The sequence below is a fragment of the Salmo salar genome, chromosome ssa15 (genome assembly GCF_905237065.1).
Source record: "Salmo salar chromosome ssa15, Ssal_v3.1, whole genome shotgun sequence".
Classification (NCBI taxonomy): domain Eukaryota; kingdom Metazoa; phylum Chordata; class Actinopteri; order Salmoniformes; family Salmonidae; genus Salmo; species Salmo salar.
In genome coordinates, this window is record NC_059456.1 from 40,309,352 (window position 1) to 40,333,692 (window position 24,341).

A 24,341-nucleotide genomic window follows, 5' to 3' on the forward strand; every position below is an offset into this window, starting at 1 on the left:
TTGTGACAGACCGTATTCTACTTGTGTTCCTCTCTCTTTATAAAAACATGGCTTTGTGACAGACCGTATTCTACTTGTTTTCCTCTCTCTTTATAAAAACATGGCTTTGTGACAGGCCGTATTCTACTTGTGTTCCTCTCTCTTTATAAAAACATGGCTTTGTGACAGACCGTATTCTACTTGTTTTCCTCTCTCTTTATAAAAACATGGCTTTGTGACAGACCGTATTCTACTTGTGTTCCTCTCTCTTTATAAAAACATGGCTTTGTGACAGACCGTATTCTACTTGTTTTCCTCTCTCTTTATAAAAACATGGCTTTGTGACAGACCGTATTCTACTTGTGTTCCTCTCTCTTTATAAAAACATGGCTTTGTGACAGACCGTATTCTACTTGTGTTCCTCTCTCTTTATAAAAACATGGCTTTGTGACAGGCCGTATTCTACTTGTTTTCCTCTCTCTTTATAAAAACATGGCTTTGTGACAGGCCGTATTCTACTTGTTTTGTTTCTCTCTTTATAAAAACATGGCTTTGTGACAGACCGTATTCTACTTGTTTTGTTTCTCTCTTTATAAAAACATGGCTTTGTGACAGACCGTATTCTACTTGTTTTGTTTCTCTCTTTATAAAAACATGGCTTTGTGACAGACCGTATTCTACTTGTTTTCCTCTCTCTTTATAAAAACATGGCTTTGTGACAGACCGTATTCTACTTGTTTTGTTTCTCTCTTTATAAAAACATGGCTTTGTGACAGACCGTATTCTACTTGTTTTGTTTCTCTCTTTATAAAAACATGGCTTTGTGACAGGCCGTATTCTACTTGTGTTCCTCTCTCTTTATAAAAACATGGCTTTGTGACAGACCGTATTCTACTTGTTTTCCTCTCTCTTTATAAAAACATGGCTTTGTGACAGACCGTATTCTACTTGTGTTCCTCTCTCTTTATAAAAACATGGCTTTGTGACAGACCGTATTCTACTTGTTTTCCTCTCTCTTTATAAAAACATGGCTTTGTGACAGACCGTATTCTACTTGTGTTCCTCTCTCTTTATAAAAACATGGCTTTGTGACAGACCGTATTCTACTTGTTTTCCTCTCTCTTTATAAAAACATGGCTTTGTGACAGACCGTATTCTACTTGTGTTCCTCTCTCTTTATAAAAACATGGCTTTGTGACAGACCGTATTCTACTTGTTTTCCTCTCTCTTTATAAAAACATGGCTTTGTGACAGGCCATATTCTACTTGTTTTGTTTCTCTCTTTATAAAAACATGGCTTTGTGACAGGCCGTATTCTACTTGTGTTCCTCTCTCTTTATAAAAACATGGCTTTGTGACAGACCGTATTCTACTTGTTTTCCTCTCTCTTTATAAAAACATGGCTTTGTGACAGGCCGTATTCTACTTGTTTTGTTTCTCTCTTTATAAAAACATGGCTTTGTGACAGGCCGTATTCTACTTGTGTTCCTCTCTCTTTATAAAAACATGGCTTTGTGACAGACCGTATTCTACTTGTTTTCCTCTCTCTTTATAAAAACATGGCTTTGTGACAGACCGTATTCTACTTGTGTTCCTCTCTCTTTATAAAAACATGGCTTTGTGACAGACCGTATTCTACTTGTTTTCCTCTCTCTTTATAAAAACATGGCTTTGTGACAGACCGTATTCTACTTGTTTTCCTCTCTCTTTATAAAAACATGGCTTTGTGACAGGCCATATTCTACTTGTTTTGTTTCTCTCTTTATAAAAACATGGCTTTGTGACAGGCCGTATTCTACTTGTGTTCCTCTCTCTTTATAAAAACATGGCTTTGTGACAGGCCGTATTCTACTTGTGTTCCTCTCTCTTTATAAAAACATGGCTTTGTGACAGACCGTATTCTACTTGTTTTCCTCTCTCTTTATAAAAACATGGCTTTGTGACAGACCGTATTCTACTTGTTTTGTTTCTCTCTTTATAAAAACATGGCTTTGTGACAGGCCGTATTCTACTTGTGTTCCTCTCTCTTTATAAAAACATGGCTTTGTGACAGACCGTATTCTACTTGTGTTCCTCTCTCTTTATAAAAACATGGCTTTGTGACAGACCGTATTCTACTTGTGTTCCTCTCTCTTTATAAAAACATGGCTTTGTGACAGACCGTATTCTACTTGTTTTCCTCTCTCTTTATAAAAACATGGCTTTGTGACAGACCGTATTCTACTTGTGTTCCTCTCTCTTTATAAAAACATGGCTTTGTGACAGACCGTATTCTACTTGTGTTCCTCTCTCTTTATAAAAACATGGCTTTGTGACAGGCCGTATTCTACTTGTGTTCCTCTCTCTTTATAAAAACATGGCTTTGTGACAGGCCGTATTCTACTTGTGTTCCTCTCTCTTTATAAAAACATGGCTTTGTGACAGGCCGTATTCTACTTGTTTTGTTTCTCTCTTTATAAAAACATGGCTTTGTGACAGACCGTATTCTACTTGTTGTTTCTCTCTTTATAAAAACATGGCTTTGTGACAGGCCGTATTCTACTTGTTTTGTTTCTCTCTTTATAAAAACATGGCTTTGTGACAGACCGTATTCTACTTGTGTTCCTCTCTCTTTATAAAAACATGGCTTTGTGACAGGCCGTATTCTACTTGTGTTCCTCTCTCTTTATAAAAACATGGCTTTGTGACAGACCGTATTCTACTTGTTTTGTTTCTCTCTTTATAAAAACATGGCTTTGTGACAGACCGTATTCTACTTGTTTTCCTCTCTCTTTATAAAAACATGGCTTTGTGACAGACCGTATTCTACTTGTTTTCCTCTCTCTTTATAAAAACATGGCTTTGTGACAGGCCGTATTCTACTTGTGTTCCTCTCTCTTTATAAAAACATGGCTTTGTGACAGGCCGTATTCTACTTGTTGTTTCTCTCTTTATAAAAACATGGCTTTGTGACAGGCCGTATTCTACTTGTTTTCCTCTCTCTCTTTTCTTCCAGTCCTTCTTTTTTGAAAAGCCGATTTTTTCCAAGTCACTTGTACCTGCCAAAGTAAAGGGGAAAATTGTGTGACTCTTTTCTTTTTCCGTGTCTGTCATAACATGTTCAATCCACTCTGTGGACAAGTTCATTTTCAATTTTCCGCTGCATCATGGAGACAGTCAGAGAGTGAGGGAGCGACTCTCGGGCGGGGAACATCGCAGCCTCTTTATTTCTCCAGTAGGAAGATAAATCCAATCATCCCAAATTAAGAACATTTGGGGGATAATTGTTTTTCCAGTAGATTTCCAGCGAGATGGCACGGCCCTGTGGTACGGTACCCGGGTAACAGAGCATGCCAATGGTTCCTGTTCCTGCATCCATAGGTGGATTTACCAGCACGGCTAGAGAGAGAGCAGAGCAGGTCCCTCCTGATTGGCCTGCAACATGTGCGTTGGTAATGAATTGTGATGGGAAGGAAAACAGCTTTGGGCTCAATTAAAGAGTAATTAACGAGGCTGGGGTGGGAGCCACGCGGCTGGGGTGGAAGCCACACAAACAGGCCCTGTGTTGGAGCAGAGCCCCAGAATACCAGAGAGACCTAGAGCCCTGGGCTGCCAACCAACCAAACAACCAACCCAACCCTCAACACAGCAGCAGCACAGGTGTTCCTGCCTGTATGGGACTTCCTGTCACCATCACTGGGACACTTTCCAGCCCAGCCGGGATCAGGAGGACATTGGAAAATCCACAGGCTGCATTTTACTATAGCTTCGTACAGAGGATAACAGGTATGTTCCACATCAGCCTATGCCTAGCCCGCGGCTATACTGAACTATATTCAAAACCAAGGAGAGGATACCGACAGAATCACTGGTATTAAATGTGAATATGCCTGTATAAATAAAGGATGCGTTTTAACACAGAGAGTGAGATGAAATACAGTATCGCTGTTAGCTAACTGTGGGCTCCTGAGTGGCGCAGCGGTCTAAGGCACTGCATCTCAGTGCAAGAGGCGTCCCTACAGTCCCTGGTTCGAATCCAGGCTGTATCACATCGGGCCGTGATTGGGAGTCGCATAGAGTGGCTCACAATTGGCCCAGCGTCATCCGGGTTTGGCTGGGGTAGGCTGTCATTGTAAATAAGAATTTATTCTTAACTGACTTGCCTAGTTAAATAAAGGTTAAATAAAAAATGTTAAGTACAAAATAACTTGGGAGGTGTATCCTTCCATTTTCTAGTAAGCCGGAGGACTATAGAATTTCTCCTAAGGGAGATATAAGTTGTCAGAAGATGGGCTTCTCTCTCAGCACGGCTTGTATCTCTTGAGGAAATACCCTTCACTCTCCAGAGAAATAGGAGGCTTAGCCAGGGGCCAGTATTTCAGCAGCAAGACATCCACAGCAACATTATTTCCTATCAGAACAGTAAAGCCAGCAGCTAAAGCCCTCTGTCTACAGAGACCTATATTACAGAGACCTATGGAGAAATCCTGCTCTATATTACAGAGACAGGAGCTGTCTCTCTCTCTCTCCCTCTTCCTCTCTCTCTCCCTCTCTCTCTGCTGAGTGAATGTGATTCAGGGTGTCACAGTAGATAGGGACGCAGAGCCAGCTCCATACAGAGAGAGCTAGCTACCACAAATCAGTGATGAATGAATGACATTACATAAACTTCTAGAATACAGATAAATATATTTCAACCGTTTTTTAAGTTTCTATTTCTGATCCCCCCCACACAGAGTCAACTGGGTGTCCTCGTGAAGGCTGGACATGCACGCACATCAACGCACACGCACACACACACACACACACACACACACACACACACACACACACACACACACACACACACACACACACACACACACACACACACACACACACACACAGAGTCAACTGGGTGTCCTCGTGAGGGCTGGACATGCACGCACATCAACGCACACACACACACACACACACACACACACACACACACACAGAGTCAACTGGGTGTCCTCGTGAGGGCTGGACATGAACGCACATCAACGCACACACACACACACACACACACACACACACACACGCTTATGGTAGTCCATCGTATCCGATGATGACTTTCTACTTTGAGTTAACAAGGAATTCTTTGGTCTTCAGCACAGTGCTTACGTAACCTTAGCAGCTGCTGTTTTACTGGGGCGGAGGGCTATACACCAGACAGTACACTGGCTCCCCCGGGACACACACTGGAGTCACCACTGCCTCCTAGCAACAGCTAGTGTGTGTGTGTGCGTGCGTGCGTGCGTATAGATGTCTGGAGGGGGATCAGAAAGGGGAGCGAAGGAGAATAAATCAACAAGGTCTGTAAACAAACCACAATCAACTGTTCTGGAGTTTCTTTTTCCGAGCAATACTGACTACAACACTATGTACCAAAACACCTCACTGCTCAAAACAGCTGTGGTGGTGGAAAAACATGGCTTCCAGCAAGTCCAGGACTAAGACTTTTCCCTGAGAAATATGGCTTCTAGCAAGGCCAGGACTAAGACTTTTCCCTGAAAAACATGGCTTCTAGCAAGGCCAGGCCTAGAACCTTTCCCTGAAAAATATGGCTTCTAGCAAGTCCAGGACTAAGACTTTTCCCTGAAAAATATGGCTTCTAGCAAGGCCAGGACTAAGACTTTTCCCTGAAAAATATGGCTTCTAGCAAGGCCAGGCCTAAGACTTTTCCCTGAAAAACATGCCTTCTAGCAGAGACCTGAGCAGAAAAAACTCTAGTTGACTGTTCTACTCTGCAATGTCCCAGTAAACTGTGAGGTATACAGCTAAAACAGTCCACAACCTCTAAACAGAACAGGACAGTAGAAAAATAGAACAATGGCTTAGTCAGAGTCAAGCTGAACTGCCCTCCCTCATAGTAGCAGAGTATTATAGTGTTAAACCTATATCATATTGTGTTGATATTGTCTTGATCTCTATGACAATAAGATTAACCAAACAGGAAGTGGAGACCAACAATCTCCAGTCCCCTGGGCCACATCAACGCACCAGGAAACTCTGACATGAGCTCACTCAAGATCCTCTTTCATCACTTAGGACTACTCCTGGGCATTTAAATGACAGTCAGAAACAGCCAGAGAATATTATAGGTTCCTATTCTGTATTTGGAGAAAGTCTCTTTCGCGCCGGCAAAAAAACTGTTGTCTGTTGAGCATTCATGTGAGACGCGACAAAGGTGATGCATTGTCAGGCTGAATGGAGGACTGTCTGTATTGTCAGGGTACAAGTGCAGCTGTCACGACTGATTTCAGCTCTTGGAAATGCTACGACTTCAAGCAGATCCAGCTGTGGGGAACAGCCAGGCTGCAATATTACTGAACGATTGAAACTCCTCTTGGTTAGGAACAGTTTGTTCCGGCTGCAAATCGTACTGCACTTTCATATAACACATCCAGAAATCTATCAACAGCTGCTATTCAGTTCTCCCCACTGGACAATCATATATTCCTCAGCCTCTGTTTAATAGCTGCCAGTGGTAATCGAATTGTAGCACTCTTCCAAAGGTTGCAACACCCGTCATACAAACGTACACAAAACACATTTCACCCAATTATACGCCATTTCAGCTGCAAATTACCCGAAGCAGATCTGAGGGAGAGAGAGAGGGAGGGGGAGAGAGAGGGAGGGGGAGAGAGAAAGAGAGATGGAGAGAGAGAGAGAGAGAGAGAGAGAGAGAGAGAGAGAGAGAGAGAGAGAGAAAATGGGTGAAGTAGCATACCAGTGTTTAATTCCACCATTAAAGTGGTCATGAAGGGGCCACCATGGGCCGTGTAGGCATGGCACCCCTCCCCCTCCTCCTTGGGCCCAGATGCCCCCCAGCCAGGAATGCACGGGGCCCTGGACCTGTACAGCCCCCTTAGCTGAATGCCCCCCTGCAGCTACATCGCGCCAGAGCTTTAAAGGAATTTCCTACTTTCATATAAAATTGATAACGGGATGTGTACACAGCGGGAATGGAAAATCTGAGGTGCGTTACGAGGTTTCACATTCCTACCTCTCCATGGGCCAGACACGACTGCCACACATCTGCTGTACCTCTCAGAAGTCTCTCACTACTCCCTCTATCTCTGTGTGTGTGTGTGTGTGTGTGTGTGTGTGTGTGTGTGTGTGTGTGTGTGTGTGTGTGTGTGTGTGTGTGTGTGTGTGTGTGTGTGTGTGTGTGTGTGTGTGTGCCGCTGGGGTATCCTCATAGGTAACACCCTGGTGTTTGTTTATTAAGTGTTTTCATGGAGAGGAAGTTCGACTCCAGTCCAAGGTTTGTGGGTAGAGCTGACAGATAGACAGCTGGAAGGATTCAGTAAAAACCTCAACTCTAAACACATATGTATGAATGGCTGACCACACAAGTCAAATGCACACCATCTTCCACTGCCACTACAGTCACACACAAAATATGACACCAACAATGGACATATCGGTCTGGGGTGTGAGAATACCACACCGACAGAATGTTACACTAGTATCATCATTGGAATTTGATCTGTGCTGTACTTTACAATACATGATCATGTTATTAGCAACAGTAGTACACTACTTCTTTCCCCTATTGCGTCAGAAAGCGACAAAAAATTCCAGCCTGTTTCCAGAGCTTGTGCACTGTTTGTGTAATTCTCCAGCTTAATATCTTAACACAAACTTGTCCTTTGTACCGTTGGGAGCGGCAAGCAGAACCAGATAGCAGATTGTCCTTCCTGCTCTGGTCTCTACAGATGACCTATGACACTGCTGGGGCTGGCCACACTCAAGGCCCAGTTTTTCAAACGTTATCGATCTGGATTTCGCCTATCAGAGAGGATTAATTGCAGAGAAATAGAATGAATAGAGTGGACAAATCATTGACTCGAATGGGGACTCTGGTTCTATTTCTATGCATTTCGTCCTATCCGATAGACAAAATAGACAACTGTAGAAAAGTGGGCCCACGGATTTCACCGGGTGACACACAGACACAATGTCTGGTTTCTCCCATGACTGCTGATACATTGCATCACTTCCTCTCTTCTTTTGTCCTGCTCTTGAGGTTCCTCCTGTGTTTCGCTGATTACAGAGGAACCAGTAGCACATGTTACTGCTGGGGGACAAAAACACTCAGACCAAACACCACTGGATGTCTCACCATCCGTGTAGAAATATTCCAGACATAATGAATTTCATAGGTGAGTAAGAGAGGACAGAGCCCTAGAGGGCTGAGCAGCCTTGTTTTATCCGCCTGTCATCATCACAACTGACCTCTTGACGGTGTTTACATGTGGTTCAAACAGACAGTCAGGCCAGTGTGTCGGGTTGTGTTGTACACTGGGCTACTGTAAGGCTGGGGGCAGTGTGTCATCTCCTTTCTCACATGCTTTCTCTATGCACCCGTGGGCACCACTCACTCACCCCCTCTCACTCACCCCCTCTCACTCACCCCCTCACTACTGCTGTTTTTAAACCAGTGCAAGAGACTGGTTCTGTTTCTCCTCTCGCTGGTGTTTTCCTCTGTCTACCTTCATGTCTCTATGCTCTCTAAGTCAGCTGGTAAATCCCACTGTACAGTTACTATTCATGGGTGTAAAATTCCGTCCACTTTACTTCACCAAGGGAGCAATTCTGCTGTCAGTTTTTCATCTCTAGTAGTTAGATCCCTGTCACTCTCTCTCTCCTACTCTTACTCTCTCCGTCTCTACTCTTACTCTCTCCATTTCTGCTTCCCACTCTCTCCCTCCCTTTGTCTCCCTGCTGCACACAACAACCATGCATGCCTCTAGGTTCACTTGCAACCACATAGACCCAGCTAACGATAAACTAGTCTCCAGGCATTTCCCTCCACTATCACTCTGGACCTACACAAATGGAAATAATCGCCGATATGGAAAAAAGACAAGAATAAAAGACATGGAAAAACTATTAATAATACTATATATACTTGTAATCTCTGGTTTATAGGAAAATAAGGGGGCTCATTAAAATGACGACATCTATATGCATAAGTCCACAGATATTTTTATGGAGGTTTGGGTCCACCTGTGCTATGAGTAATGCAGGCGGACTGGCCCGGTGATTTTTCCAGAATTGAATGAGCGGTGCAGCAGCAGTTGTCTCTGGAAGCTAGCGAGAGAGAGAGAGAGAGAGAGAGAGAGAGAGAGAGAAGATTAGTGAGTCTGAACAAACGAACTGCAGACAGGAAACTTGGTCGCGCCAGAGCCTGGATCATTTCAGAGGGATGTCGTTTACGAGAGCTGAAGCTGATCCTACTGTAGTTCAGGAAGCCTCTCTCTCAACTTAAGGCTCTATAGTGTAAAATACTGAGTGCTAACAAAATGCTACCCTGCTAGCGGTTAGCCTGCTAGCTATGTTCAGCCATGGATGAGTAGCCTAGCGGTGCCACAATGAGCCCCAGCACTGGAGCTCCATTCTGGGCTTGAGTCCCTGCCTCCAGTCCCCTTTCCGTGGGTGTGGGGGATCAGAGTGGACGTGGCCAGGAACAAGACTGGGTGGACAGGTGGCACCACCTGGAGTTGAAGTGTTTACACCATGGAACACAGTCCCACGCTTTCCTGGCCGCCCTACAATATCTCTCTCGCACCTCTACATGGAGCCTCTCATTCATTACCTCTCTTTCACCTTCCTCTCTCTCTGCATGTCCTTTCAGCCTGCCCTGGGCGCTGTGTCCCGTGTCAGCGGGCCATCTGTCTAAGAAGCCCCCCAGCTCTGTCTTTTCACTTCCTCTGTGTGTGTCCGGGCCTGGAGCCTGGCCTCCCACTGCTGGGCAGTGCTGGCAGCAGGCTGTAATGACAGAGCACCAGCAGCTAGTCCTGGTCACACTGAGGGGTGCTGCCCTGCCAAACCACTGACACTAGCATTAGCATCTGTGCTAATCCTCAATGTAGGCCAGGACCCAGCACCTCCAGCCCACCTGCCAGGATCTAGAAACAGCAAGCCTGACAGAGCTAGCCTGACACACAGAACACATACACTAGGCTTCCTGATATGCTAACGGTGGCCAATTCTAGCCATACAAGCTCATCCCTAATCTTGAGGCTTACCTTCAGTCGATTTGAATTTGTGTGATTCACGCAGCATTGTTGACAAAGGTCATATCTTTTTATGATTCATTGTTTTTGTTTGACAGTTGATCATATTCATATATTCATGTGTGTTCCAGTGCTTCATACTTGACTAATAGTAACCCATGGTAACTGTGTGAATACTGATTGTGAACACAATGGACAAGAGGCATGGTGGACCTACTTCAGAGAGGTCCAATATTTTTTGGACTAAGAAATAGATTCACTGTCTTTTTCCCCTCACTACCCCTCTCTCCCCCCGTTTCCCCTCTCTCTCCCCATTTCCCCTCTCTCTCCCCGTTTCCCCTCTCTCTCCCCGTTTCCCCTCTCTCTCCCCGTTTCCCCTCTCTCTCACTAATTCAATTTTTTTTTATCTTAACTGTTAAGCACAGTGTGAGCACAAAGCCATGTTTGCCAAAGGCAGGGCTGTGTTTGGCTGCCTGCTGGGTATGAAGGGGGTAGGAGGCAGAGAGAGGGGAGCTTGCCCACCTACCAGGGCCTCTCTCTCTCACACACTCTCTCGGGCCTGGCACCAACGGCTGCTGGACTGAAGGACAGGAGGTGTGAGGGGCTTAGACCCACTGCGCCCTGTCAGAGACCAGGCCACAGGCATTCACTGGGAGAGGGAGGGAGGGAGGGAGGGAGGGAGGGAGGGAGGGAGGGAGGGAGGGAGGGAGGGAGGGAGGGAGGGAGGGAGGGAGGGAGGGAGGGAGGGAGGGAGGGAGGGAGGGAGGGAAATGGGGCGGAGGAGAGTGCAAGAGAGTGAAAGACAGAGGGAGAAAGAGAGAGGGAGAAGTGACCACCTCCACACATATTTAGCGTAACACAGCCTCAAGACGCTACAGTCCAACAGGACACAGACTCCCCTCTCTAATCACATCCACAGCTACAACTACTGGACCGTCTGTCTGTCCTGACAACGTTCTTCACAGGACCAGATAAATCATGTATGTGCCACCTTCCTAATTCAAAATTCTCCATAAGAAGGAGATTTGGGGGTGAGACAAGCACAGCGTGTAGCTACAAGGAGAATTGTGAAAATAAGTTTGCCGCAATGCACCTCAATATAGAATGACTAGAATCAGCGATCCACTGATGATGATAATGCCTACAGTATGTGTGTGTTTCAAGGACTGATATATAGTCGGTGAGGCTGATTTTGCTGCTTCCATTCAACCAGGCATCTGCTGTACAGCGGTTATGTGTGGGAGTATCCATTCAGAAGAATGTATTGTGCGGATAGCTCTTCAGAATGCGATCCTTAAAGGAAGTCGTGTTGGCTTCAGTAACTCTAGCTGTGTGGTTATGTTACTACCTACACCGCGAGGACCAGATATAGGTCATGTCGATAGAGGAAAATGTCAATACTGGAGCATACGACCAGGCTAGGCAGCGTTACTATGCACAGTCACTCACTCTGTGGCCAAAGTCCTGTTCAGAACACACATACCTTTCAGAGAGAGAGAGAAAGAGAGAGAGAGAGACAGACAGGGGGAGGGGGAAAGAGAGAGCAAGAGAGAACGAGACGATGAGAAAGAGAAAGAGAGAGACATGGGGGAGGGGGAAAGAGAGAGCAAGAGAGAGAGAGAGAGAGAGAGAGAGAGGGGGGGGGGAAGAGAGGGGAGAGAGTACTTTAGAGGGACAGAAAGAGAAGGAAAAAGAGAGAGAGAGAGTGAGAAAGGAGAGCAGTGATAAAAGTGCTGACATGTTGATTTACTTCCTCCTCTGAATCAGACAGCTGAACGAACGCTCCATGGACAAGGTCACTGAGGATCACTCGTCTCAGGTTAACACACTGAACCCATCCACCTGGATATTACACTACAGCAGACAGAGACAGGACACTGCACAAGGACAGCCCTTCTCCCTATGTCCCCCTGTTCCTTTCTCCTACAGTAGTGGGGTGGGGTTGAAGCCCGAAGGGGGATAGACGGAGGGATCTGTATACCCAACCAGATAGCGGTTTGGACACGACAGAGAAATGGAGACTTCATTTTTTCCATCTAACTTACTTGGTGTTTGCTGCTAGTGTGGTCACAGAACTGTATATACTCTATATTTCTTCATTCCTTTATTTCTATTTTGTGGATTTGTGTGTATTGTTTTGTATTGTCAGGTATTACTGCACTGTTGGAGCTAGAAACATAAGCATTTTGCTACACCAGATCTGATTTGATTTATGTACTGTCGCCAACACCTTGTCACGTTTTGCATGGCACAGAATACAAAAGACGAGCACGAAATAAGCACAAACTGATCTGCTACCAGGCTAGTCTAAACCTGGGTGAAGTACATGAGGTGAACACGTCCCAAAAAATACTGAGATTGAGAACATAGGCTACTGAATGTGAATAATACACAGCGGCGGTCATTGATGCGGGAGCGAACGAGTAGCAATAAAGCAGCTGGCAGTAAGGCCTCTCTGCACAGTAGACCATTGTAGAGTGGAGGGAGTGGGACTGACTGTTTCACTCACTGTAGAAAGGACTGGAAGCAAGCAGCAAACACCGAGTTAGATAGATGGAAAAACAAAGTTAGTTAGGAGACCCCCTTCACACTGTCGGGGCTCCAGGGTGAAATGCCATATTACTCTTTATCACACACACACACACACACACACACACACACACACACACACACACACACACACACACACACACACACACACACACACACACACACACACACACACACACACACACACACACACACACACTCGAGGGTAATCAAATAATAGCAAACAGAAAACAAGCAACAACAAATGCAGTACCAAAACCTGCACACAATTACTGGCCTGTCCCGCTGCCAAGGGAGTGCAACTGATAAAGTGCAACTGATAAAGCAGGGGCCGTATCAGGTTGTTCCCGATGTGGCTCCATTGTAACCCTGTAACCATAGTGGTGGCTGTTTAATGTAGCCCTGCATCACATTACCCCACGCACTTTGAGGGCTAATGGGATCCAACTTGGGTGGGTAATTGGATTGGCCCCCAACGACAGACAGACAGACAAACAGACAGACGGACACTATACAGACAGACACTATACAGACAGACACTATACAGACAGACACTATACAGACAGACACTATACAGACAGACACATGACCAACACGCCCCATCACCCCACCATAAGGATGTGGTAGAGTGGTACCCACCGCTCCATCTCTCTGCCCTGTCAGCATGCTGACGTACAGCACACAGGGCAAACACTAGCAACAGCATGCCCAGACTTCCCTTCCATAACTTCCTGGTATTAGGATTAGGATGTTGAGTCTCTTAAAAGGTATCTCCACACTGTTGAGAGACAGTAGGAGCCCAGACAGGGGGCCTACAGTGAGGAGAGAGGGTGTCCTCGAGACATGCCCGTGCAAAAATGTCCCCCCCCCCCAAACCCCCTGAAGCACTGCGAGCTGAGGCGACACACACATTATAAATCGTCTGAGAATTAGCGAATGGAAAAATAGTTTAGCACACTTAGCAGAGGCACGAGTCCTCATTCCACAGGTGCCAGAGAAGGGTATTACAGTTCTCTTCTCCGCAGAAAGACAGACAGAGGGAGAAAAAGACAAGGGAGAGTGCATAAGAGTAATCTCTCTGGCTGACAGGAAAGAAGGGAGAGGGAGGGAGGGAGGGAGGGAGGGAGGGAGGGAGGGAGGGAGGGAGGGAGGGAGGGAGGGAGGGAGGGAGGAGGGAGGGAGGGAGGACGGGAAGGTTGATAAAAAAGGACCCAGCCATGGAAGCTCATTTCAAGGTTGTGGTAATCTCACCCCTGGGCTCCAGATGATGGAGTCTGGGGTTGGGGTTGTTGTTGTTGGGGTGGTGTGTGTCATTAAGCATGCAGAGCGGCAAGAAGATAAGCTTTTCCGAAAACAACAACTTTGAAATAGTGTGTGTTTGCATGCGTGTGTGTTTGTGTGTGTGTGTTTGTGTGTGTGTGTGCGTGCGTGCGTGAGGCATGTGTATGTGTGGTGTTTCCCTGCCTTATCACCAGGACCTTCCCTCACATAACAAGTTATTCCAGTATCATAACACACACACAGAGTGAGACAGACAGACAGACAGACAGACAGACAGACAGACAGACAGACAGACAGACAGGCCCGCAAGCGAGTCAGTGGCTTGGAGTGCCAGGCTGGAAAACAGACTTGTTATGTGAGATTTAGAACAGGTGAGAATTAAAATGAATGGGTGTTTTACAGCGACCCTTCCTCCCTCCTCAGGCTGCCTCACGGACTAAACAACAAGTGCCTCACCACTGGAGAGGAGAGTTAGAGAACAGGAGGATGAAGTAGGGAGGGACGTGCTCTGTGGAGCGAAGAAGACATCATTTCTAAACATGCAGACCAGGTTATGTCATAGTTTCTCGCTTATCTCAGTCTCTTTAAATACCTGCCAGGGCTGTGCAAACAAGCCGTCGGAAGACAGAGCCCCTGCAGCCGAGACCAGACCCATCTGTCACACACACAAATACACACGCACAGTGACGGCTGTATCGCCACGACAACACACAGCAGACAGCTTGTACCAAAACACACAGAGAAGAAGGCTGTCTACGGTGGAGACCCAACAGCCACTGTCACACTGACAACAAGGGAATCACTTCTCAGCAGCATCACCAGAGAGAGAGAGAGAGAGAGAGAGAGAGAGACGAGGTAGAGAAAAGGAGAGGGAGAAACGGTATGTCTACTTACCTGGGTAGATCAGCTCCCCAGTCCCACAACATCTCTAGTCAACAACAGCAATCCTCTGGGGTGAAACTCTTCCTGTCCATTCCCCAGGGTCACCGATAGAAAGCCAAAACAGCGGGGCCAAACTCCCATCAATCAGAATAGCCACTCACTGGTAGTGAGAGCGTATGCTTGCTAGGAGACCTACTGATGTAAGCTAGTCACCAGAGAAAATACCCAGTCAGTTGTGACGCATATCCAGGATCAGAAATAGCAATAGGGCCCCCAGAGGGATTATACAACAGACTACATTTAGAGGACCTTCCACTGGCCCACAGAGCAGGAAGGCAAGCAGCGCTCATGCTCATTCTCTCTCTCTCTCTCTCTCTCTCTCTCTGTCTCTCTCTGTCTCTCTCTCCCTCTCCGCCTGCCTGCCTGCCTGCTCTCTGCTGGCTCCACGGTCTTTTTTTTACAAAGTAAGTTGACATTTTCCTAAGCAAGACATGACCACAAATAGAGGGGTCAAGTGAAAGACAGCAGTTATGGGGTGGAGCGGCAGGAGCAGGGCTGTTGCCGGCTGGTTCTCTCTCTAAGTGTTGTGTTGTTATGACACAGCAGCACAACCTTATCAGGCTGGCCTGGCGGGCGACACCACACTACAGTCTGGACACACACACCACCTCTGACCCCCCGGGGGTTGTCCTATCCAAAAGCGAGTGTGTCCTGTCTAAGAGCGAGCCATAAGATGGTATCCCACTACTCTCCCTCCTTCCCTCTACCCCTCCCGCCCCGCTTCCCCTGCTGCCTGTGACTACCCCTCTCTCCCCCCCCAGCTCTATAAATAGCACGCCAGGCTAATAGTGAAAAATCGCCTCAGAGATGTGTTTTCTCCGGCCCAATCCCCTGCTCTCCAATCAACGATATGATTCGCTCCTGTGTTGCTCCTTCAGTGCGTGGCTGCCGCCACATTATTGGCCATGAAGAGTGACATTGGGACAGGGCAGCACTGGGACAGGGACAGGGCAGCACTGGGACAGGGCAGAACTGGGACAGGGCAGCATTGGGACAGGACAGCACTGGGACAGGGCAGCACTGGGACAGGGCAGCACTGGGACAGGGCAGCAGAGAGAGATGGAAGAGGGAAAGGGACTAAGAGAAGAGAGAAGCCCTGCTGAGCAAAAGCTTCCAGCCACAACCCTCGCTTCAGCGTTGAATATGAATGTTTACGCTTCTGAATTAACCTCAGGTATGTCATGAGTGACAGCGGTGCGGCTAGTTTGAGAGCTACTGTATAACATTCTCCGCATTGCATACATTCAGGGCCACACATTGTCAAAACGCAGGCAGAGGAATTCACCTCAACAATGGGCGGATGATACCAAACACATACGGCAGTTGTTTTGAGTGGACCACCTAGAGCAAGGGTAGACACCAGTCCCATGTTGGTGATACTTTGGTTAGTAACGCCCGTGTTGTCACGCAAGACAAACGTACACCTCCATTATAAGACCATTGTTACTTTGCCCTTACTGGAGAATCCAATTTACAGGTCTAACAATAACTTGACCTCTGCGGAACTCCCTATGAGGTATCAGAAACTGCTGCGGTCAGGAGACGACTGGGGATAGTTGACCCTAACACAAACACAAACACACACACACCCAAAGGACTGTCCCAGAGCAGGGAGACCTGACACCATAGCCACCTATTGGCTATCAACAGTAACCAACACCTGCTGTGAACTAAAGTCATTAGTCCACACCGTTCATCTCTAAGGAGGAGTGCAGTAGGAAGCAGAGGTATCGTTGATGCAATGTGTGAGACAAGATGAAATGACACAACGACACGCCTAGCTATTTCTACACCAGCATGTGCATTCACACTGGTAGACAGCGGAAACAAAATAACACTTTACCACACAACAGATGTTATGAGATAAAAACAGGTAGCTGTGTTTAACACACTCAAGACTTAACACTCTATCTGACTTCATCTTAAAAAGAGACAGTTCCCCATTGCCTTTTACAGGGAGAAACACATGTTTATATACTGCTCAAAAAAATAAAGTGAACACTTAAACAACACATCCTAGATCTGGATGAAAGAAATAATCTTATTAAATACTTTTTTCTTTACATAGTTGAATGTGCTGACAAAATCACACAAAAATAATCAATGGAAATCCAATTTATCACCCCATGGAGGTCTGGATTTAGAGTCACACTCAAAATTAAAGTGGAAAACCACACTACAGGCTGATCCAACTTTGATGTAATGTCCTTAAAACAAGTCAAAATGAGGCTCAGTAGTGTGTGTGGCCTCCACGTGCCTGTATGACCTCCCTACAATGCCTGGGCATGCTCCTGATGAGGTGATTGATGGTCTCCTGAGGGATCTCCTCCCAGACCTGGACTAAAGCATCCGCCAACTCCTGGACAGTCTGTGGTGCAACGTGGCGTTGGTGGATGGAGCGAGACATGATGTCCCAGATGTGCTCAATTGGATTCAGGTCTGGGGAACGGGCGGGCCAGTCCATAGCATCAATGCCTTCCTCTTGCAGGAACTGCTGACACACTCCAGCCACATGAGGTCTAGCATTGTCTTGCATTAGGAGGAACCCAGGGCCAACCGCACCAGCATATGGTCTCACAAGGGGTCTGAGGATCTCATCTCGGTACCTAATGGCAGTCAGGCTACCTCTGGCGAGCACATGGAGGGCTGTGCGGCCCCCCAAAGAAATGCCACCCCACACCATGACTGACCCACCGCCAAACCGGTCATGCTGGAGGATGTTGCAGGCAGCAGAACGTTCTCCACGGCGTCTCCAGACTCTGTCACGTCTGTCACGTGCTCAGTGTGAACCTGCTTTCATCTGTGAAGAGCACAGGGCGCCAGTGGCGAATTTGCCAATGTTGGTGTTCTCTGGCAAATGCCAAACGTCCTGCACGGTGTTGGGCTGTAAGCACAACCCCCACCTGTGGACATCGGGCCCTCATACCACCCTCATGGAGTCTGTTTCTGACCGTTTGAGCAGACACATGCACATTTGTGGCCTGCTGGAGGTCATTTTGCAGGGCTCTGGCAGTGCTTCTCCTGCTCCTCCTTGCACAAAGGCGGAGGTAGCGGTCCTGCTGCTGGGTTGTTGCCCTCCTACGGCCTCCTCCACGTCTCCTGATGTACTGGCCTGTCTCCTGGTAGCGCCTCCATGCTCTGGACACTACGCTGACAGACACAGCAAACCTTCTTGCCACAGCTCGCATTGATGTGCCATCCTGGATGAGCTGCACTACCTGAGGCACTTGTGTGGGTTGTAGAGTCCGTCTCATGCTACCACTAGAGTGAAAGCACCGCCAGCATTCAAAAGTGACCAAAACATCAGCCAGGAAGCATAGGAACTGAGAAGTGGTCTGTGGTCCCCACCTGCAGAACCACTCCTTTATTGGGGGTGTCTTGCTAATTGCCTATAATTTCCACCTGTTGTCTATTCCATTTGCACAACAGCATGTGAAATTGATTGTCAATCAGTGTTGCTTCCTAAGTGGACAGTTTGATTTCACAGAAGTGTGATTGACTTGGAGTTACATTGTGTTGTTTAAGTGTTCCCTTTATTTTTTTGAGCAGTGTATTTTGAATGTAGCAGAGTATAAAAACTAGGACAGTACTCTATCATATACTGTAGGCCCTTCTGCACATCTGTATGTAAACACATAACATGCCCTGGATATCAAGCAACAGAATGACCTAGTAGAAACATACTCAGTTGCCAGTTTATTAGGTACACCACCCCATTTCTGAAGAAAAAACACAAATGTGAAAAATGTATGTATAGTTATAGCGTTTTGGAAATAAACTCATTTATGCATAAAACGCTGAACGGCACATGCTGCGTGTGACCAAATCTGCTTATCCTGTCAAGGCACAAACTCTCTCACGATCCATGTTTGAAAACCATTTAGCTAGCTAGTAAAACAGACTGGACAACCTTGTAGAGTTCTTCAAGTGGAGAATTCTATGAATGTCTATGAATACATCTGAAGATAGTTTGCAGCACCTCAGGTCAATGCCTTGCCCTATGGGTTTCTATAACAGTGCTATAAATTGGCTAGGAAGACTCCAACCTTTGCCATCTAGGACAAGGTTAGTCCCAAAACTCTGAGTGGAGTGGACCCTTTAAAAAGGCTACAAAAACAGCTACAGAAATGTAACCTATACGCTATAAAATGTAGCTACTTCAAAAGCTGGTGGCATCAACGGCACCGCATCCCTCTAAAATCCATTGCCTTCAGGAGAAATGAATCCCAATATTTAATTTAAGGATGCTACATTTACATTTGAGTCATTTAGTAGATGCTCTTACACAGGGCGACTTACAGTAGTGAGTACACATATCTTCGTACTAGTCCCACGTGGGAATCAAACCCCCAACCCTACCTTCGCTAGCACCATGCTCTACCAACTGAGCCACACAGGACTTTTATCAGACACATATTGATATCTGTGCCTAATGTACACTGAGAGAGAGGGAAAAAAACTGCCTTGATAACTGGAGCAGAGGAAATTGGGAGGGGAAACCCTCTCTGTATTTTTCTATTGAAGGCTGTGCAGAGGGTTTCACTTATACACCCCCTGGAGCTGAGACAGAGGAACACACAGAGAGCGGAGTCTGCAAAGCACGCAGCACACACACACGTACCCAAATGCACACACACGCACAACGTACTACATTTTAAACTGTGTTTTATGGTGTGACACATTGTTTATTTTGCATTCTTGGACATTTTCCCTCATATCATTCGCCATTTAAGTTGACAAAATAATGAATGTGCTCCTTTAAGTCGAAGCAGATATCGAATGAGTTCATCACATTTTATCGCTATTTTATATCCTTTTACACGTTTCTTTCCTTCTATTCAGGGAGGTCCAGAGAGAGGGAGAAGTAGAAACACAGTGTGTCATATGTTCCTGGCAGCATCAGCCTCTCTAATAGGACCAGAGCTTTTTCATGACAAAGTCCTATTTGACCTGGCGACCCCTGACCGTCCCTGGCCGGGGGGTGGGTCTTCCTAGCAGGCCTTGGGGGAGCGTGAGGCAGCCTGACAGAATGAGAGCAAGCGATCATGAAAACAGTCGCTCAGCAGCCCCTCCAAAACAAACCCGCTCTCATGCAGCCGAGGTACAATTGCTCATTGGAGTGTGAGGCAGTGACTCGCTCTCAGCCAGCCATCAGGGACCCAGTTAGGAGTTACGCAACAGGCCTGCCTGCGTGTTTTCCACCGCCAGCTGAGGGGCCGACCCCACAGCTGTTCCCGATTCCGACGGTGAAACCCTTTCTGGGCAAAACCTCTCGGAACGTCCCCCCCCGCCTCGAAGCCCTTCTCTCCGTCCCTGTCATTCCACCGGGTCTCATGTTGCCCGTGGCACCTGTTACCCCTAGCGGTAAGGCAAAGCAGGCAGGCCAGCTCAGAGAGCCCCCCCCCCACTCTCTCCCACCTCTCCCCCATGGCCCTTTTTCTCTCCAGTGTCAGTTTACGCCAATCACCCAGACAAGCAGTAACAATTTTAGACTTGGCCCTGAGTCAGATCAGCTGGCTGATGCTGGGAATGAGCACCGGGGGCTTCCCAAACAGAACACCCCTGCTGGGGTCCCATGGCCCTCAGCTCCTCTACAACCAACAACACATGGGAGCGCAGGTGAGTCACTAAGAGCCACGCTCAAGAACAAAACGACCAAAAGGTATCTGGGTTCAGGCTGGCTCACAGATTTTCTTTTTTTTTTTTCAGACTTGAATCAAAACCAAATGTACTGTCGTGATTCGTGAAAGACCATGGATGGGAGTTAATTTAACAAATTATATTTTTCCCTGACAAACAATTGCCCTGGAAAGAGCATTATGGCCTCATAATCAAGTCAATTGCTTTGACAGCACATATTTCGCCGCTTTTTAATTTGCTCGAAAGACAAATGTCAGCCCAAATCCTCCATCACAGATGGCTGGATAAAATTTCCATCAAACATGATATTAATTGGGTTGCATCACACCTTTCAGTTTTACAGGCGATTAACATAATCTGGGTTTTAACAGGTTTTAATGGCAGCCAATTTGTAGCTATTTGTGGCATGCACACAGGAACTGTGTAGGAGGCTCTGAGAGGGTGGTAAGTGGCATCTTGAATATTGACAGATTTGATTCAAAATTCATTTCAATGACTCCCATGAATATCCAGTAAACGCCCCCACACAACCCACAAAGTGTTTTAAATCTTCATACACCATGCTGTACACCACAAATATGCAAGCACGTTCTAGAAGGAAGTACATTTATAGAGGAACATTCTCAAATAAATCACTCAATTTACCCCTAAAATACACTTCTCTCAATCTTTCATTGCAAATGACTGAGACGATAATCTTACCTCTTGCTTTCTAAAAACAGCTCCTTCCACAGCGCCAAACAAAGCTAAAGCACACATGCCATTCATCTTTATAGCCTGGGCATGCTCTGTCATTTACATTCTATGGCCTGGCTGGGGAGTAGAGTAACACTGAGCGGCTGTTAGTGGATGAGCAGTGAAGGACATGCTGTCAGATTGGCTCAGGCTAAAAATATCATGGGCTGCCCCATGGACGTTACTATAGCATCTCTCTCTCTCTTTTCTCATGGACGTTACTATACTCCTAGCATCTCTCTCTCTCTCTTTTCTCATGGACATTACTATACTCATAGCATCTCTCTCTCTCTTTTCTCATGGACATTACTATACTCCTAGCATCTCTCTCTCTCTCTTTTCTCATGGATATTACTATACTCCTAGCATCTCTCTCTCTCTCTCTCTCTCTCTCTCTCTCTCTCTTTTCTCATGGACGTTACTATACTCCTAGCATCTCTCTCTCTCTTTTCTCATGGACGTTACTATACTCCTAGCATCTCTCTCTCTCTTTTCTCATGGACATTACTATACTCCTAGCATCTCTCTCTCTCTTTTCTCATGGACATTACTATACTCCTAGCATCTCTCTCTCTCTCTTTTCTCATGGACGTTACTATACTCCTAGCATCTCTCTCTCTCTTTTCTCATGGACATTACTATACTCCTAGCATCTCTCTCTCTCTTTTCTCATGGACGTTACTATACTCCTAGCATCTCTCTCTCTCTCTCTTTCTCATACGCTATCTCCTAGCATCTCTCTCTCTCTCTCTCTCTCTCTCTCTCTCTCTCTCTCTTTTCTCATGGACGTTACTATACTCCTAGCATCTCTCTCTCTCTTTTCTCATGGACATTACTATACTCCTAGCATCTCTCTCTCTCTCTACGTTACTATACACCTAGCATCTCTCTCTCTCTCTCTCTCTTTTCTCATGGACATTACTATACTCCTAGCATCTCTCTCTCTCTTTTCTCATGGATATTACTATACTCCTAGCATCTCTCTCTCTCTCTCTTTCTCTTTTCTCATGGACGTTACTATACACCTAGCATCTCTCTCTCTCACTCTTTTCTCATGGACATTACTATACACCTAGCATATCTCTCTCTCTCTCTCTCTCTCTCTCTCTTTCTCTTTTCTCATGGACGTTACTATACTCCTAGCATCTCTCTCTCACTCCTTTTCTCATGGACATTACTATACTCCTAGCATCTCTCTCTCTCTCTTTTCTCATGGACGTTACTATACTCCTAGCATCTCTCTCTCTCTCTCTTTTCTCATGGACATTACTATACTCCTAGCATCTCTCTCTCTCTTTTCTCATGGACATTACTATACTCCTAGCATCTCTCTCTCTCTCTACGTTACTATACACCTAGCATCTCTCTCTCTCTCTCTCTTTTCTCATGGACATTACTATACTCCTAGCATCTCTCTCTCTCTTTTCTCATGGATATTACTATACTCCTAGCATCTCTCTCTCTCTTTCTCTTTTCTCATGGACATTACTATACTAGCATCTCTCTCTCTCTCTCTCTCTCTCTCTCTCTCTTTCTCTTTTCTCATGGACGTTACTATACTCCTAGCATCTCTCTCTCACTCCTTTTCTCATGGACATTACTATACTCCTAGCATCTCTCTCTCTCTCTCTCTCTCTCTTTCTCTTTTCTCATGGACGGTACTATACTCCTAGCATCTCTCTCTCACTCCTTTTCTCATGGACATTACTATACTCCTAGCATCTCTCTTTCTCTCTCTCTTTTCTCATGGACGGTACTATACTCCTAGCATCTCTCTCTCACTCCTTTTCTCATGGACGTTACTATACTCCTAGCATCTCTCTCTCTCTCTCTTTTCTCATGGACGTTACTATACTCCTAGCATCTTTCTCTCTCTCTTTTCTCATGTACATTACTATACTCCTAGCATCTCTCTCTCTCTCTCTCTCTCTCTCTCTTTTCTCATGGACGGTACACAAGCCCTAGCATCTCTCTCTCTCTCTTTTCTCATGGACATTACTATACTCCTAGCATCTCTCTCTCTTTTCTCATGGACGTTACTATACTCCTAGCATCTCTCTCTCTCTCTCTTTTCTCATGGACATTACTATACTCCTAGCATCTCTCTCTCTCTCTCTCTCTCTCTTTTCTCATGGCATAGGGCCACAACTATTGCTACTGTGATGGCACATTACGGTATTTTGACTAACAGAGTTGGGAATTTATCAATGTTTGATTTGTTTACAAATTCTTTCTGGGTCTATGTGATCTGTGGGAAATATGGTCATACATTTGGCATTAGGTTAGGAAGTGCAGCTCAGTTTCCACTGTAGACAGTGGGCATGTATCTAATCTATTGATTCCAGATAGCATTCCAAATTGCTTTGTTTTCTGGTTGATTCTTTACAGTGTGTCAAATACAGTGAGGGAAAAAAGTACTTGATCCCCTGCTGATTTTGTACGTTTGGATGGGTCGTGAATGGGTATTCCAGCATGACAATGACCCAAAACACACGGCCAAGGCAACAAAGGAGTGGCTCAAGAAGAAGCACATTAAGGTCCTGGAGTGGCCTAGCCAGTCTCCAGACCTTAATCCCATAGAAAATCTGTGGAGGGAGCTGAAGGTTCGAGTTGCCAAACGTCAGCCTCGAAACCTTAATGACTTGGAGAAGATCTGCAAAGAGGAGTGGGACAAAATCCCTCCTGAGATGTGTGCAAACCTGGTGGCCAACTACAAGAAACGTCTGATCTCTGTGATTGCCAACAAGGGTTTTGCCACCAAGTACTAAGTCATGTTTTGCAGAGGGGTCAAATACTTATTTCCCTTATTAAAATGCAAATCAATTTATAACATTTTTGACATGCGTTTTTCTGGATTTTTTTGTTGTTATTCTGTCTCTCACTGTTCAAATAAACCTACCATTAAAATGATAGGCTCATAATTTCTTAGTCAGTGGGCAAACGTACAAAATCAGCAGGGGATCAAATACTTTTTTCCCTCACTGTAGTTCTCTCTTTGCATTCTCATAATTTGGTTGGATCTAATTGTGTTGCTGTCCTGGGGCTCTGTGTGGTCTGTTTGTGTTTGTTAACAGAGCCCCAGAACCAGCTGGCTGAGGGGACTCTTCTCTAGGTTAATCTCTGTAGGTGAGGGCTTTGTGGTGGAATGTGTGGGCATTGCTTCCTTTTAGGTGGTTGTAAAATTGAACA

The 24,341-nt window shown here is 45.9% G+C and overlaps 1 protein-coding gene across 8 annotated transcripts in view; it reads right to left on the reverse strand.

The window, feature by feature from the left end:
- Positions 1-24,341, reverse strand: part of hivep2a (HIVEP zinc finger 2a) — an 83,660-nt gene that overhangs the window by 35,126 nt on the left and 24,193 nt on the right. For 3 of the 8 annotated variants that reach the window (XM_014144499.2, XM_045695719.1, XM_014144498.2), the window contains one exon: positions 8,995-9,078. The exons of 4 other annotated variants lie outside the window; for them this stretch is intronic. The gene's annotated coding sequence lies outside the window, so the exon portion shown is untranslated. Of the gene's footprint in view, positions 1-8,994; positions 9,079-14,729; positions 14,947-24,341 lie in introns of those variants that run through there. One more of the 8 variants, XM_014144500.2, reaches the window with a different exon arrangement.